The sequence below is a fragment of the Anolis sagrei genome, chromosome 3 (assembly GCF_037176765.1).
Source record: "Anolis sagrei isolate rAnoSag1 chromosome 3, rAnoSag1.mat, whole genome shotgun sequence".
Taxonomy (NCBI): domain Eukaryota; kingdom Metazoa; phylum Chordata; class Lepidosauria; order Squamata; family Dactyloidae; genus Anolis; species Anolis sagrei.
This window is the reverse complement of record NC_090023.1, coordinates 161557509-161575525: the sequence shown is the minus strand read 5'-3', so window position 1 is coordinate 161575525 and position 18017 is coordinate 161557509. Positions and strand designations below refer to the sequence as shown.

General features: G+C 39.0%; 1 protein-coding gene across 4 annotated transcripts in view; it reads right to left on the bottom strand.

The window, feature by feature from the left end:
- Window positions 1–18017, bottom strand: part of GRID1 (glutamate ionotropic receptor delta type subunit 1) — a 1182427-nt gene that overhangs the window by 256331 nt on the left and 908079 nt on the right. The window lies entirely within an intron of this gene.

Sequence of the window (18017 nt, the reverse complement as noted above, 5' to 3'; positions counted from 1 at the left end):
CATAGATTATTTGCTAATAAAAAACATTATCCCATCTCATTGTCCAGTAGTTCAAATTGTCCAGTAGTTCAAATTCCTATGCACCGGGAATGTGGCACAGCCAGCTGAGTGTCAGCTGCATTAAGATCACTCTGACCAAAGGATCATGAGTTCGAAGCCAGCCCAGGTTGGAGTGGGTTTCCAACCAATTATGTGTAGCCTGTTGTTGACCTTTGCAACCCGAAAGACAGTTGCATCTGTCAAGTAGGAAAATAAGGTGTGGGGAGGCAAAATTAACTGATTAATGAGGCCATAAAGAAGACTCCAGCAAAGCATTCCAGCGGGGAAGCATGCGGGAATGCAGAAGTGCTTCATCATCGTCGCAGATGGACGATGAAAGTGACAGCTCCCCGGCGGCCAGAACAAGTTAAATAGCCTCTGTGTATGTCTGTATATGTTTGTATGACAAAAATTGGCATTGAATGTTTGCCATATATGTGTACACTGTAATCCGCCCTGAGTCCCCTGCGGGGTGAGAAGGGCGGAACATAAAAGCTGTAAATAAACAAATAATAAATAAATAATATGTTTTTTACCTTGCATTTTCAAATGCTTGCTCAAACAACCAAGTCTTGACTCTTTTCCAAAATATTAAGAGGGAGGGGGGTGAGCTAATGTCCCCAGGAAGGGTGTTCCATAGCCGAGGGGCCACACTGAGAAGGCCCTGTCTCTCATCCCCACCAAATGTGTTTGTGACTCAGGTGGGATTGAGAGCAGGGCTTCCTCAGATAACCTTAACGTTCTAGCAGGTTCAAAAGGGACCAACTTTGAGTTTTGTGGCTGGTGTAGACAAGCCCTCGGGCATAGAAAAATGGGAAACAACTTTTAACTCTCACATTAAAGCTTTCCAATCTAGTGGCCTCCAGATTGGTCGTGCAACAGCTCTTACAATCCCAGCAAGCATAGTCATTGAGTGTGAGAACTGTAGTACAGCACACCTGAAGAGAATAAAGAAGACAGGCTTCTTTATTCATCCCATGTTTGTTGTGTATAATATATAGTCCATTAAGTTTAAACATGTGATGGAGTTTTTATCAATATGTTTTCCTGTATGTACAAAAAGATTTAGTCATTCCTGTATTGTGTGTTTGCACGCATATGTTTGTATACATCTATTTTTCATAAGATCTCCAGCCTTAATTCTAGACTAATAGCCTGCAATATTTCCATCAAAAAGGAAAAACTCCTTTTAAGACAGACAGTGCATTAGAAAGTAAGAGAGTTTTCAGCTTTCATTTATTTCACCTTAAAATGCCCCCAAACATATTTTGGCAAATTTAGTAAGAAAAGACATAGGTTGAAACTGGCAATCTTGTTTCCCTTGCTCATTCCAAGGTGATGTAAACAAGATGAATGGGTTTTTTTCTTTCCTTTAAAATGTACTAATTAATTTCAATCCATTAATCTAATTCCTTGCATCAAGTTGTTAAACTCTAGGTGACAACACTGTCTTGAAATTAAGGGCTCTTCCACATAGCCATTTATAACCCAGAATATCAAGGCATAAAATCCCACAATATCTGCTTTGAACTGGGTCCACACTGCCATATATTCCAGTTCAAAGCAGAAAATGTGGAATTTTATTCAGCTGTGTGGAAGGACTCTTAAAAAAACTGAATGGGGAAAAGGCCATGGATGTCAAGATGTCCACTGCCAACTGCATCAGAATCGACAGCGGACAGGCCCGTAGCCAGGATTTTGAAAATTGTGGTGGATAGACTGCACCAGATCTTGCTTCTTAGGTATGGTTATCACAATTTTCACAATTTTCCAAGGGCTAGCAGATAAAGGCTTGTATATGCCATATGTTTTGTATCTCAAAAACTAGAGATGATAGGGGAAAGCTGGTACTATTTTTGGAATCAGTGGGTTAAATATACCCAGAAAAAGGCCTAACATTTGAGGTATCAAAATGTATATTTCCCAGTAATTAAATCAAGGGACCATGTTATAGAAGTCCTCTTCCTGTTGTAGGGGCGTTTCATGCCATGAAGTGTGCCTGATGGTTACCAAAGCAATGGCTTACAGTTAGAGGAAGCAGATATAATATGTTCAGGTTTGATAGTTGTTTATTATATATGCTTTGGTTTACCAAACTAAGGGCTATCCCAACTTTTGTGACAGTAGGTACATTTGCTAGTAGTGTATAAAAGCAAATTCATGTATGTGGAAAGACCTTCAATGAGGTTTCATTTTACATAGCTCTAATGGCACGTATTATTTATGTGCATGTTAACTATTGAAGAACTACATGGTATTGCACTGTTGATACAAGTTAATTGGAAAGCTGTCTGGAAGAAACATTTCTCTAAAGCCACACATTCCACATTAACTTAACAACCAATTCTTCTGGGAAACTTTTGCTTGGAATTTTTAGCAACATGCCTTGTGTTAGCTGTTTTTGAAGTCATACAGATGACTGGATATTTAAAGTTCTAGTTGTTGCTTATTTGGATATTATTTCTCTGGCAAGGCAAATGAGATGGCATGCATTTAGTCAAGAGCTGAATGTTATGCTTGGTACAAAGAACTCCTCATTGCCTTTTGAACTTTCTATTTTCTCTCTATATATGCTTTCCAACTCATTCCAACATATTGTAGAAGTTTCAGCAGCATGTCATAGCATGTGCACCCAGTTCATATATGGCATTCAATCCATTTACTATAATTCTTCTTGGAATAATGGGAATGCATTCAACATGCCTGAGAGGCTGTCTGGTTCAACAGAAGTTCTGTTATGGTGAGCTAGCTGTTTATATATATAGCCCCCGGTGGATATAGGAGCCCCGGTGGCGCAGTGGGTTAAACCCCTGTGCCGGCAGGACTGAAGACCAACAGGTCGCAGGTTCGAATCCGGGAAGAGGCAGATGAGCTCCCTCTATCAGCTCCAGCTCCTCATACGGGGACATGAGAGAAGCCTCCCACAAGGATGATAAAAAAAATCAAATCATCCGGGCGTCCCCTGGGCAATGTCCTTGCAGACAGCCAATTCTCTTACACCAGAAGCGACTTGCAGTTTCTCAAGTCGCTACTGACAAGACAAAAAAAGCTGTTTATCAAAAGTACTTGACTGATATTATGGCACTTCCTTTATTCAATGTGATTTTTTAATTGCTAGGGATCTGTATGGTCCCTAAAACACAGTCTGGATAAGGATATCATTGTCAGTAGAGTACAATTTCAGGAGATGGTCACAGATGGTTACTTCTTTGCAGGGAAAACAACATTCTCTCTAACAAAGGCTTTGGGACATGAATGAGGAATATGTGATCCTGCCAATGTTGTTGAATTTCATCTCTCATTACCCATTACTATTTGTCATGCTGGCTAGAATTTGTCATGCTGGCTAGCTCTGAGGATGCTTGCCATAGATGCAGGTGAAATGTCAGGAGAGAATGCCTCTAGACCATGGCCATACAGCCCAAAAAAATCTACAACTACCCACTGGCTAGAATTGATAGGAACCATTGTCATACATCTGGGGTAGTGATGGTGGGGGAGTGGTTCTCATTCTCCATTCCTGCTTTAAAATCTTTGTTTATTGTTCAGGAAAAGTTGGGAATGTTTAACAGACACTGTGAAATTTAATATATATGAGAAGTGTGTAGGCTTGTGGTTTATTCTTGTTGTTTGCCTTCACGACATTTTCCAACTTATAGCAGCCTTAAGGCAAACCTTTTACAGGGTTTTTAGGAGATGAAAGTATGTGATTCACTCAAAATCTCCCAGTCCTTCCCAAGGTCAAGTGAAGAACAGTGCTCTGGTCTTCCAAATAGTAGTCAATATTGAAATCACTACACCAAGCTGGCTCTCAGAACTTCTTGTAGGGAGCCAAGATGTCATTTGTGTCAAGATGAGTACATTGTGCCAAGAGGATTGGCACTTTCTAGATTGATTTGCATATCAAAGTGCAACTTGCTTAAAGAATATACTGCTGACATCATGAGGAAGAAATTTTTCCTCCTACAAAATGTACTGATGCCCCCTATAGTATTTCCATGATCCAAGAGTATTTTGGTACCATGTCTATACACAGCAATAGCAGTGATCACTGGGTGTTCCAAGCAGTTTTTAGCTGATTCAAACAATAAAAAGGAAAAGTTTTAGGCGACAGCTCTGGGGACATGCCATAAAAGTAATGGGATGGAATTGGATAAAATTTGGAAGACTTTCTCTCTGTTGGGGTTCAGCCTGGGTGTGAACCTGAACCTGTTTCTCTGATTCCTGAACCTGATTCTCTGATTGTTTGTCCTGATGTTACTGAACATGTATTTTTCCCTGGTGGTAATGAAAGTGTTGATACTGAGGTCAGTGGCTTGGAAAGTGAAACTACACATTCTGATGAGAATTCTGCAGAGCCAAGCAGCGATAGCTCTCCAGAGGAGTTAGCACCTGGCTTCCTTAATGAGGATAGAAAGAGACAGATTTGGAAAAACAGGAGTGAATCGCAGAGCCTGCGAAGGTCAGGCAGATTAAAGGAAAGGGAAACACAGACTTCAAAGCCTGGAGGCGTGTCACGAAACAGTTTCTTCAGTTTTAAGTGCCTCTCACCGGGTTGTCTCGTTAGATCAGGCATTGTTTAGACTGAGGCATTACCTTGGCAGATTTCCCGTTTCTCGTGGCCTAAATCCCAACAGGCTTCTAGTTCTCCAAGGACGGTTACTGGTTTGCTAACAGTTTCCAGGTTTTACAGTGTGGCTTTTGGAATTTTGATCAAGTCCATGGATATTCTTGACTGCTGAATTTTACTGTGGCTTTTTGACTTTGCATTTTCTATTTTGTAACTAGTTTTCATCAATAAAAAGGGATTGTTTTTCCCACAGTTTAGTGTGGTGGTTTGTCATCTAACGGTCTCTTTCCCGGCTCTGGGTTGCAACACTCCTCCTCCCCCCCCCCCCCCCGTGGATTTAACAAAGAAAACTGGAAAAATGGCACAAGCCACAATTAAACTTATTCATCCATTCCTAGGGGTTTGAACAAAAGCTTTCCAGAAATAGCTGTTTTGAAGAGAAACCTATTTTCAGGATTGTCTGCCTCCTGTCAATTCTCATGATAAATCACCACTCTGTGTTTACAGTAAATTAATTTTCAGTATCCACTAGATAATGCTCAAGTATTCCGCTATTTCATCTTGACTGCTGAAGAATAATTTCTGGCCCAATTTTATAGCTACAGGAAGTTTTAATTTTCACAGCATATTCAAAATGTATTACTGCTGTTTTCTGTGCAAGTGATTATATGTCTATACAGATTCATTTTAAGAGGACACATTGAAAGATCAAACTGTAATGAGCAATTGATATTACCATGTTCATCTGTATCTTTATTTTTCATAGTAATGTTGGGTCCTAACTTGAAATCTAGTCTGTACACTACTTTTAGGAAATGTTCAACACACAGGATGACTCCATTTAAAGTTCACACTAAAACCCAGTGTGGTGCCATTGCCATATTCAGATATGAGACAGCAGCCCCCATTGCTCCCTATCCTTTTTCTGCAGGTAATGAAAGAGGAACATCTTCCATTGAGATCAACAAAACTGGAAATGTATTTTGAGTAGACTGTTTTCTTAGTATTGCCATGACAGCAACCCCCAGAACACATTTCATCAATCTTTTGCAGATGGATTTGATTTCATTAACACCCGAAAGGAGAAAATAGATATTGGCAGATTATTCTTTTAAGAAACTGTGTGCTTTAGCATTCAGGATTCTTGCATTATTTTGTTATAATTGAATCAATATTTCTATTTCTTGTGTTGGCTAATAAGCTGCTTTACAACAGATAGTTACCAGAAAGAAACTACTCATCAAAATTAACAGTGGCCTTTCAGACAGAAATAAAGGGCATTGTGGTGCACTTTAGAAATGTAGAAATTCTTCCAGCTTTGGCTATAATGAAATCACTTTTCCTTGAACATTTCCTACATGAATACTAATAGTGTAGAAACAGCCCACACAGATGGACCTCACCCATGTATTCTTACTTATAGGATAAAGCAAACCTGAAAACCAATGTTAACAATGAATAATGTATCATACTTTAGAACAAAAAGAGCATTTGTTCCATGCCCTTGTTTTCTTCACTGCTGACCATATCCTTTCACTTCTAATATAGTATTTCTGGCTCTTCCTTCTGGGTCATCTCTTAACAAAGACTGGCTGTGTTTACAGCTCAGGTAGCTGGGCAATATAAATATTATCTTAGCCACACAGGAGCTGGTCATGAATAATTGACAAAAATGTAGACAACACACAATGGTTTTTTTGGCCTCTTGCTCCTCTTTGGGTGTGGAGCCTGCCGAGCACCCTCACATGACACAGGTCGTGGTCCTGCTCCATTCTCCTCACCAACAACTAAAGGTGTATCATATTGTCAAAGGCTTTCATGGCTGGAATTACTGGGTAGGTTTTTCGAGTTGTATGGCCATGTTCTAGAAGCATTCTCTCCTGACATTTTGCCTGTATCTGTGGCAGGCATCCTCAAAAGTTGTGAGGTTTGTTGGAAACTTGGGATTATATATATGTGAAAAGTCCAGGGAGGGAGAAATAACTTTTGTCTGTTGGAGCTAGGTGTGAATGTTTCAATTGGCCACCTTGATTAGCATTTGATAGCCAGACAGTTTTTAGGTATGGCTTGTTACTGCCTGGGAGAATGTTTGTTCTTTATTTACTGTTATAATTTTAGAGGTTTTAAATTCAAATCTACATAGAGACCACCAAATGCATTGCCCAAACACGAATCAAGGAACATGAAAGGCACTGCAGATTACTTCAACCAGAGAAGTCAGCCATAGCAGAGCACCTGATGAACCAACCTGGACACAGCATATTATTTGAGAACACAGAAATGCTGGACCACTATCACAACCTCCATGTCAGACTACACAGAGAAGCCATTGAAATCCACAAGCATGTGGACAATTTCAACAGAAAGGAAGAAACCATGAAAATGAACAAAAGCTGGCTATCAGTATTTAAAAACTCTAAAATTATAACAGTAAATAAAGAACAAAACTCAAACACAGGGGAACTCCGGATAATGAGGAACACCTAACCACCTCTCAACAAAGCAACACCTAAAAATTGTCAGGCCATCAAATGCTAATCAAGGTGGACAATTGAAACATTCACACCTAGCTCCAACAGATAAGAGTTCTTTCTCCCAACATGGACTTTCCACAGATATATAAACCCAAATTTCCTAGTTTTCAAGAAACCTCACAAGCTCTGAGGATGCCTACCTCAGGAGAGACTGCTTCTAGAACATGGTCATACAACCCAAAAAACCTAAAACAACCCAACTAAAGGTGTCTTTTGAGTAGCTCAAAGCTACCCATGCTTTTGGCGCTTTTCTCCATCTGATGGGGAAGGGCAACATGGCAATGCATTTTGCCACCCTTTCCCCCCATCTGATGGGGGCAGGGACAGGGTGCCGATGTGACTTGTCCTGATGCCCCATGTAATAGGGGAGGAGGAAGGGCATGCTGGGTCATTGCATTTATTCCATTTTGCTGGTGATCGCCGGCGAAATGGAACTGAGTATGATAGGGTCACTAAATAATCCCTATAGATGTGCCAATTTGGCACATTAACTCATATGGAGAAAATGCCTCATTTCAGCTATAATAGGGTTTGAACTGTGGTTCATCAGCATCATCTTCTGGATTTGCCCTTCCAGGAAGGAATGAAGACACTATGAAACTGTGTCTCCAAATCCATCCTGTGGCAATTCATCATCATAGGCCACTCATGGCCAAGTATGATTGCCTTCTAATTGTAGAGTTTTGGTGGTGGGTCCGTAGACGACTGTAGAGACCTATTCTGGATCCACATGTTCTTTCACAGTGAGGACATCCGTTTCCAGATGGAAGGCAGTCCTGATAAGAGTTGGTTTTACTCACCTTCCTCTTATCACATGATTAAATGTGAATGTGCAAACGAGCCCATAGTTTCTTTACAATGGTGGGCATGTGACTGATATTTAGAGAAATATTTCAAAGCATAGGCATATGGCAGTCAGGCCACTCATAACAATTTACCACCTGGAAAGATGTAGCACCATGTTGGCAACTCATGTTGTGCTGATTTCATGAGAAATTTCTAATAAATACACCAAGTATAAAACTGGGATTGACATTCCTGCTTAATGAGTCTCAGAAATAGCATCTTGCAGCAATGCCATCCCATTGATCTAATTATAGAGCAATTATTTTTTTCCTCTGTATTTGCAGAGCCTGTATGTGCTATAACACACACCAAGACTACAGATAGATCAGATCGCATTTTCTAATTATATCTTGCAGCTGAGCAAATGCTATATATGCTTTCTGATTCACTCATACTCTCACTGCAAAAATGAGCATAAGTACACTAGTCAAAACATATACACGTATATACGATGTAAGCAGTAATTCCTCGGAGAAAAATGCCACACAAGCAGGTAGGCCACAGAACAAGACAGCACTGAAGAAGAAATCCTTCGGTGGCTGCACACGCCTGAGGAAAAACATCAAATTTCAGAAAGTACATTTAAGCCATTCCAAATTGCAATAGCACTCCTGGAGTTAATATTGAGTTGACATTTCTATTAGAAACTCAGACATTCTAGGTGTAATATCTCCATCATTCCAAATTGCATCGTCTCAGAAGTTGGCAGGCAGGTTGTCAGCCTCAATGCTATTTCTTGATCCCAAGCTAAACTGTTTTTAAAAGATTAAGGTGTTTTAAAATTTTTAAGGCAACAGGGGCTAAAGTGGTAGTCTTTTGCCATTCAGATAAGGACTTAATAACACGAACCTCATTATTTATTAAAGGCTGGTGTGTGTGTGTGTGTGTGTGTGTGTGAAAAACCCTTTATTTGTTCAACTTGTGGTCCAGATGTTTAAAGCTGATTCTTGAATTTGAAACCAAGGATAAATGAAATTGTAATAAAGTACTTGTACGGGCACAGAGTCTTTACATGGTGCACTGCGCACATATTGGATTATGTGGCCAACAAATCTAGTATAACCCCATCTCAGAGCAATCTGGTTCACTGCAGATTAAATTGTTCAGTGATTTGATGGTAAAATGTCAAAGTTCAACTTAAATGTCAAATCCTAAATTATTATCCCGCTACTTTGTAAGTTTACACATAAACATTATTCTCTATATTATTTCATATTTAGGAATTTAGCATATAGGAATATGGATAGATTTAACTTCAAATGTTTAGATTGAACACTAGCATATAGGAAACACTGCTTGAATACCAAGCACAAAGTAGCTGCATGCAATAACATCCTGCAGAAACCTAATGGCAGCACATGGGGTGCAGACCCAAAATTAATAAGAACATCAGACCTAGCCCCTTCCCTTCCCTAAGGGACTGGATGGCATTAAAAAGAGAGAATCTTCTCACATTAGAAGGCCATGACCTACGTGTAGGATGGCACGCTTACATCTGGTATGGCAGAGAACAGAAGGAAAGAAATTTCGGAAACCATTTTATTCGTTCTTCACTAATCAGAATTTGGGAGAGATATAAAAATTATTTTATTCAAACCCCCCCCCCCCCCCCCCCTCTGGATTTCTCCTATGGAAGCCAAACAGAGGAGATTATTGGGCTGGACTATTTGGCCAACATACAAAGATGTATTAAAAATGGTTCATCGGAGTTAAAATCCCAAGCAGAAATAAACCAGAGTTTTCCTAAAATCACATGGCTACACTACCTACAAATAAAGGAACAATATAATCAGGACACTAAACAAGGATTTCAAATCAAAGAGGTATTTTGGGACAAATTTTTAGAAACAGAAACAAAATGCATAACAAAATTATATGAAAAATTATTAGAATGGTCAACAGAGACGGAAACAATAAAAGGATGTATGGAAAAATGGGCAGAAAATTTTAAAAGACCAATAGCATTATGTGATTGGGAAATAATGTGGAAGAAAAAACTTAAGTACACCTATGCAATGGACTTAAAGGAAAATTGGATGAAAATGTTCCATAGGTGGTACCTGCAAGGAAGTATTAATGCCACCGAATGTCACCAAAAACTGTAAGGAACCTCCGTCAATGCTAATTAAACTGCCACCATAATGTATAGAGACGCTGGTATTAAAGTCTCTGTTAGTCTCTGTTTATGTTGTGAGGTAATTTTGGTAGAGTGGAATGCACCGAACGTAAAATCAATGGAGATGAGGCAGTTTTAAAAATAACAAAGAGAACAAGTTTATTGTTGAACAAAGCTTGTGGTTGCAATATAAAGATGTTCAGCTTGGCATATACTTGATGGTTACAATATGACTTGGTTGAGATACAATTCAGGCTTTTGATGTTACAACTTATAAACTCTTGCTGTAGTGAAGGTTTTATTATTCAGTGTTCCCTGCTGTGAATGTTCTCACTGTTTGATCTATACTGGATCAAATAATAGAACTCCAGTCTTCCACCGACTGGCGATCATACAAAGCCTCAGTTAGTTCTTTTAACCAAAGTAATCTAACGAGGCTTTACCCTTCAGCTCCCTAGCTGAAGAAATATTCACGAACACTAAACTAACTCTACACTTCTTCACTCCTCAGAGTCTCTTCCCTGACTCTGCTACTCTCTCAGAGTCCCTATCTGACTCTGCTACTCTCTCAGGGTCTCTTCCTCCTGACTGAAACTTAACTGTCACTTTCAAACCTTTTTCTCTCTAAGCTCCTCCCACCTCCTCTTCTGCCTTATCTCCATGGCAACCTATCTCTCACAGCTAGGCCGTAGACAACCAATGTAAAACATAAATACAGTTTTAGACACATTATAATAAACACTTCTGTACAGTACCTGACCCCAGTAAAATTAAATCTTATGTATAAGAATGTTTCAAAACTTTGCTGGAAATGTAATGAACATGAGGGAACTTTATTTCACCTTTGGTGGAGTTGTACAGAAACTCAAAAATATTGGAAAAGTATACATGAAGAAATGCAAATAATATTTAACAAAAAATTCCCAAGAAAAGCGGAATATTATCTCCTGGGACTGATAGATTCCGACATAATATTGGATTCAAATGAGGATATTCTGTTTATGTATTTGACAACGGCCGCCAGAATCATTTTTGCCAAACTTTGGAAGCAGAAAGAAATACCAGATATACTCCATTGAATAATGAAAATAAATGAGATAAAGGATATGGATATGTTAACGTTTTTATTAAAAAAGAACACAGGCAACACAATTAAACAGACAAATTGGTCAATAATTGACAATTATATGGAAACAAGATATAAAGAAGATTAATGGGACAGAGGTTATTTGGATATAACAAAAGGGAATTTATATTTTTCTATATATACGTAGGTGAAAAGAATTTTTAATGCGCAAAGCAGAATCAGAAGGGAATCCAATCCCTTTTTATTTATTTTTCCTTTTTTCCCCCTTTTCTCTGACTTTTGATTTTTGATGTTTTTGGACCTTTTTTTTGGACTTTTGATTACTGAGTGATTGATTTTTTTCCCTCTTTTTCTGTTACTATTTTTATGTATCCACGGGTGGTTGGGTTTGGTATTTTCCTACTTTTCTATCTTCTTATATTATTCTCACACTTTCGCTGTAACTATATAAAACTTAATAAATTTTTTTTTTTAAAAAAGAACATCAGACCTAGCCTTGTATTACTCAATTGCCGAGTATGCCTGCCCTGTTTGGCATAAGTCTGCCCATGCAAAGCAGGTGAACATAGCATTAAATGAAACATTGTAAATAATCACAGGATGTCTTAAACCTACACCTGTTGATAAACTCTACAAGCTAGCTGATTTCAAATCTTCCTTCTTCTCTCCTTTTTGTCCCTCTGACCACTTTCTCAACATTATATTATTTCTTCTTTGAGCATCCTGCATGTACACCATCTTCTTTTCCATCTCAGAAACTTTATTACTAAGTTCCCTGGTAAATTCTTGCAGGCAACATTGCTCCTGGTGATAACATAGCTGGATGCCGTATTGTGACCTCACCACAAGTGACATTGCCAGCAAGGCCCTGCCTCACAAACAGTGGCAGTGATGGTGCCCCCCCCCCCAAGAGGACAGGGCACTTGTGCTCAAAGAACTGTGTGGGGGACAAAAAAAAACCTTTGCAGTACTCTTGTGGTGTACTTGGAGAAGCTCTGGAGCTTGTGTAGTCACAGCCCTACGTATTACCAAATGTGTTCAATCTTCCATCTAGCTATGAACTGAGCATCTAACTGGAGGATTCTTGGATTTGTAGTCCAAAAAGATGAGGTTTCCAGCTTCTGACTCTGTTTGAGATTTTAGATCTAAGATGACATACAGAACTATTAGGAATTGGGATTCATAGAGTAGCTCAGTGTGTTCATTTTTTCTCTCTATAAGAACTTGTTAAAGGTTATCCTTTATTCTGTATGTGCGGGTAAAAAATATTTCAATTTGTAATCACAACATGTAAAGCTCAAATCCATATCTTGGTGCACTTGCCACACAGACATTGCTCTCATCCCTGAAAGTGTCCATTATCATATAGATTAAACTCAAATACCTGTTCTTATGTTTTCTAAACTAAACTCAAATGCTTGTAGCAAGATAAGCATGTTTATCATAGTCAGTTTATTATTTTTATTATTATTGACTTTTACCCTGCTTTTCTCCAAACTCAAGGCAGAAATCATAACCCAATGCACCAAAGAAAAAGTGTTACTCTTGATCAGGGGTCCTCAAACTTTTTAAACAGAGGGCCAGGTCACAGTCCTTCAAACTGTTGGAGGGCCAGATTATAATTTGAAAAACAAAACAAATAAATTCCTATGCGCACTGCACATATCTTATTTGTTGTGCAAAAACACAATACAATAATTAAAACAAATACAAACTTATTAGTATTTTAGTGGGAAGTGTGGGCCTGCTTTTGTCTGATGAGATAGGATTGTTGTTGTTGTTGTTGTTGTTGTTGTTGTGTGCTTTCAAGTCATTTCAGACTTAAGCTGACTCTGAGTGAGGGCCGGGTAAATGACCTTGGAGGGCCGTATGCGGCCCCCGGGCCATAGTTTGAAGACCCCTGCTCTAGATTTAAAGGAACACACCTACTTAAATATAGTTGATAGTCCACCTCAAAAGCCCTAGACTCACCAGAAGAAGTAGTTTAGGGACCTTATAACACAGGGTAAAATAGCCCTGTTTTGCCACTTTTTAAAAGCAGCTTGATCAGGGCCTGCTGAGTACCATCAGATGACCCATCTCAGTCCCTGCCCACATTCCTCCTGAAGCGAAGGTGCTTCCTCCACCACCATGGGAAGGAAAGTGTGTTTTGGATAGCTCCATTGGAGCTACCCTCACTTCCTCCTCTTTTTGGTGCGAGAAAGGGTGGAGGGGCAACACACGTTACTGCCCCTTCTCCCATCTGATGAGGACAGGGACAGGGTGCCAACATGCCCTGTCCTGTCTCTATCATGTGATGGGGAAGGTGGGAGGGTGGCAGGGTGCCACGAAGCACATGAGCTGTGTGAAGAAGCTCCTATCACCAAACAGTGGAAAAGGACACCACACAATTGAAAACAGTGTGTGTTTGGGATGATCTTGCATGTCTCTCTCTCTACTAGCTTGCAATGATTACTGGGTATCTCTGTTTTTTCTTGAGCACCTCCAAAATAACAACTAGATAATTTGCTGTAAAATTAATATAAAATAAACAGTTTTAAGTCCTGCATGGACACTTGTATTAGACAATCTGTAGATTAACAAATGCTTTTCTTCCACAAAAAATCTGAAGATAAAATAACTTCATGGTTATATATTTTTTTCTGAGGAAAGTGTCTTGATTTGACAACATTCTTCACACTCCTACTAGGCAGATATTAAGCTGGACTATAATTAGTGCAAACATATCCAAAATGTAGAAAACCATATTAGAATAAAATAACATAGACCACTCTCCCTACAGAAATTTTAAAAAAACTTGCCAAATACCTAGAATGGAAGGAAGAAAAACAGAATGAAAACAAGATGCTCTCCTACATCTTGGTAGGACTCTCCTTAGTGACTCTTAAGGGCCCATCCAAACAGAGCTTTAAATCATGACTTGTCTCAGTTTTACTGGAGGCATGCAAACAATGCTTCCAGTAAAACTGAGTGTCAGCTGCATTAAGATCACTCTGACCAAAAGGTCATGAGTTCGAAGCCAGCCTGGGTTGGAGTGGGTTTCCAACCAATTGTGTAGCCTGTTGTCAACCTTTGCAGTTGCATCTGTCAAGTAGGAAAATAAGGTACCACCTTAAAGTGTGGGGAGGCTAAATTAACTGTTTTATGAGGCCAAAAAGAAGACTTCAGCAAAAAGCATGCGGGGAATGCGGAAAGTACTTAATCAGTGTCGCAGATGGACGATGAAAGCGACAGCTCCCCTGGCGGCCAGAAAAAGTTAAATAGCCTCTGTCTATGTCTGTCTGTGTTGTATGTCAAAATTGGCATTGAATGTTTGCCATATATATGTACACTTTAATCTGCCCTGAATCCCCTGCGGGGTGAGAAGGGAGGAATATAAAAGCTGTAAATAAATAAATAAATAAATACCACATTAGATCCGGGCCTTCCTGAAAGACCCGGGTCTAATAGTGTATTGGGCCTATGGGGACAAGCCCAGGAAGTTCCAGGACTAACTGGAATTACTCAAGCATGAGTCCCCACAGAAATCCCACACCTTTTGGGCTCCTGGAACACAAAGGTGTAGGATAGCACCCATCCCAAGCTCCCTAAAACAACCCTTACAATCTTTTAAAAAAACTTACCTGGCCACCATTAAGGTGGTCCTTAAGTCTTCTAAAGATGGGGGGGGGCATGATTTTTTTCATTTTAAGGGTTGTTTGGGGGGGGGCGGGTTTGGGTGGTTGAATGCCATCCCAGTACTTACCAGGTTGGCATGTAAACCCTGCTGGAAAGCCTGGTTTTTGGTTTGTTTGGGGTTTTTTTGGTGGTGGTGGGGGGGGGGGGGGAGGAAAACAGAAATGTGCACCAAAGCAGGTTTTAAAAATCTGCTTTTCTTGACTCATTGAACGTGTCCTAAGAGATCTGATAGCTAAATGAGCTGTCAGAATTTAAATCATATCTGAAGATCTTTTACTTAAAGCAGGCCTACTCAGCAAGTTTTAATAATGAATTTTAAACTTGCGTCTTGCATTTTAATCTTTGTTCTGTGTATTTTAATATGTATTTTGTAGAAATACGTTTTAATATGAGTATTTTATAAAATAATTATGATGTTTTTTTAACCTGATTTGATTTAATATCATCATCATCAATCATCAGTCTATATCGAGTTGCACTGTCACTAGATATAAGTCACTGAAATTGAAAACTAACAGACTAACCTAGCACCATATCATGGTGTGGGTGGGAATATGATTGCAAATTAAGGCCCTATCTACACTGCCATAGAATCCAGTTTCTGAATCCAGGTTATCTGCTTTGAACTGGATTATATGGCAATGTAGACTCATATAATCCAGTTCAAAGCAGATAATCTGAATCCAGAAACTAGACTGTATGGCAGTATAGATTCAGCCCAAATCTCATGTCACCTAACTAACATTGTGGTCAAAAGTTCCATACATTCCTGAATACATTTGTGTTTGGTCCAAAAAGAGATATTAAATGGACATAGATATCATATAGTTTTTATTGATGGCTCAGAGTGAAATGTCTAACATCATCAGTCATACTATATGACAGGGAATTTGGACTCTCTTCTTGTTTTTCTTGTTCCCTATGTCCATGAAGGGACATGTGCATAATGAGCATCAACGGAAATCCTGCTTTGAGTTTCTTGAATGAATGATATAATACAGAAAGGATTTATGAGTACAGTCAGCCCTCCATATCCATGGATTCTGTATCCATAGATTCAACCATTCAAGGCTTTAAAGTGTTTTTTTTTTAAAGAAAAAACCCCAAAGCAAACAAAGCTTGATTTTGTCATTTTTTATAAGAAACACAATTTTACTTTGCTATTGTCTATAATGGGACTTGAGCATTCATCGATTTTGGTATCCATGGTAGTAGAGTCCTATACGCTGAAACCTCAGCATATATCAGAAATCTATACATGAAGTGGAACTCTGCCCTGGTGATGCCCAAAATTGTAGGTCCAAAAAACTGCTAACATGGACAACATTTGTGTTTCACTTTTTACCTTTGGCTAACATTGGAAGAAAAAGCAAAGGACTTCTTCAAAAAAAATTAAAAGGACTTGGAAATGGCCTCGAACCCATCAGAAGAGGAAGAGCATAACAACAAAAAAGAAGAGGCCAGGAAGGATAAGTTGAAGGGAAAAGATCCAGGAAAGAAGGAAAAGACCAAGACCCGACTCAACCGAAGATGACAAAGTGGCGAATGGAAAGGATGATGGAGAACAAGGCACACAGCAAAACCAGGATGGCAAAATTGACAATATATTCCAATAATGTAAATGGCTTAAATACCCCGATCGAATGACATACTATTGAAAATGACAATGACTAGCTCATTTAACAAACTGGAATATTTTACGCTGATGTTTCCCCAAGATTTTCTCTTTTCTAAACCTTTCTTTGTATTTTCAGCACCCCAACCTCTGGCTAAAAAAGCCAAATGGATAATATAGGAAATGGTGTTGGCTGTGTTTGCAAGTGGCAATAATGTGATGCAATTTTCTCCTACTTTACACTTCACAACTCAAAAGGAGAGAAATAGCAGGAAGTTTTTCAAATGCAGTCTTACATACAGCCCAGTCTGTGGATCTGAAAGGGAATTTGACCTTAGGTCACACACAACTGATGTGACTAAAAACATGGAAGCACAAACTTTGATTCCTCCAAAGGAGTTAGCTGCTGTAAAACATTAGAAAGACTACTCTACAGCCATATTGAAATATAAAACTGTTTGCCTGCATCGTGTCAACTAATTACCATCTTGGCTCTCATGGGTTTAGTTGAATTTGGTGTTTGCTTACACTAAGTGCTCACACAGAAACTCATGTAAACTTTTAAAATATGCACATATGGCCTGATTTTTCCCTGATTCATATCTTCCACAATCATTTGATTCTAGGCAAACTGGCAGCAAGATGAGACCACTACACCTATTAGAATCCTATACATATCAAGTAAAAAATTAAGCCCCACAGTATTACGTGGAGATTTATTTTCACTAAGAAAGTACAAAGCACTCAAACATTTGAAGCCAGTTTCCACAATGCATTCTTGTGGAAACTGGCTTCAAATGTTTCAGTGCTTTGTACTGGTATGTATTTAAAAACACCAGCCAACAAGATTTCTTTGAGTACAAAATAGCTTCAATGTATTTTAAATTCCAAAACCCGCTGACAGAAAAATGCCCATCTGCAGAGATGTCAAAATATCAATGATATTACCTTTTTAAGCCACATAAACTACACATTTTCTAGTGTGCATGAGTCTTTTAGACAGGCAGCAGGTCTGAAAGCATATCATTTGATCCATGGGGGGAAAACAATGATTAAAGGCAGAAGATCATGCACAGCAACAATCCAAATATATATCATATTGCTCGGAGATATATTTTCCTATTTTAACTACACTCAACTGATTTAACAGGCAAGTCAATAAAAAGGTAGCCAAATATAGCAACAAGGAAGGTGAAGTTCTTCAATGAGGAACAGGGTAACAGCCAACTTTTCCAAAACCACTCTGGACTCTGTTTCTTCACATTACCAAAATGGAACCCACCGAGTCGCACCAAAAGTTGTCCTGTGTCATGTGATGAGCTCCTTGTTGTTTCTGATCTATAGCGATGCTAAGTTGAAACTGTCATGGTATTTTCTTGGCAAGAGCTGTCTTGAGGAAACTTCCTTTGAGCATAAGGTTAAAGGCCACCGATTAGAGTTCCACGATTAAGGAAGGATTTGAATCCTTGTGTCTTGTAGTCCTAGTCCAATACTCAAACCAATACAACATGCTAGCTCCATTTTTTTTGGTC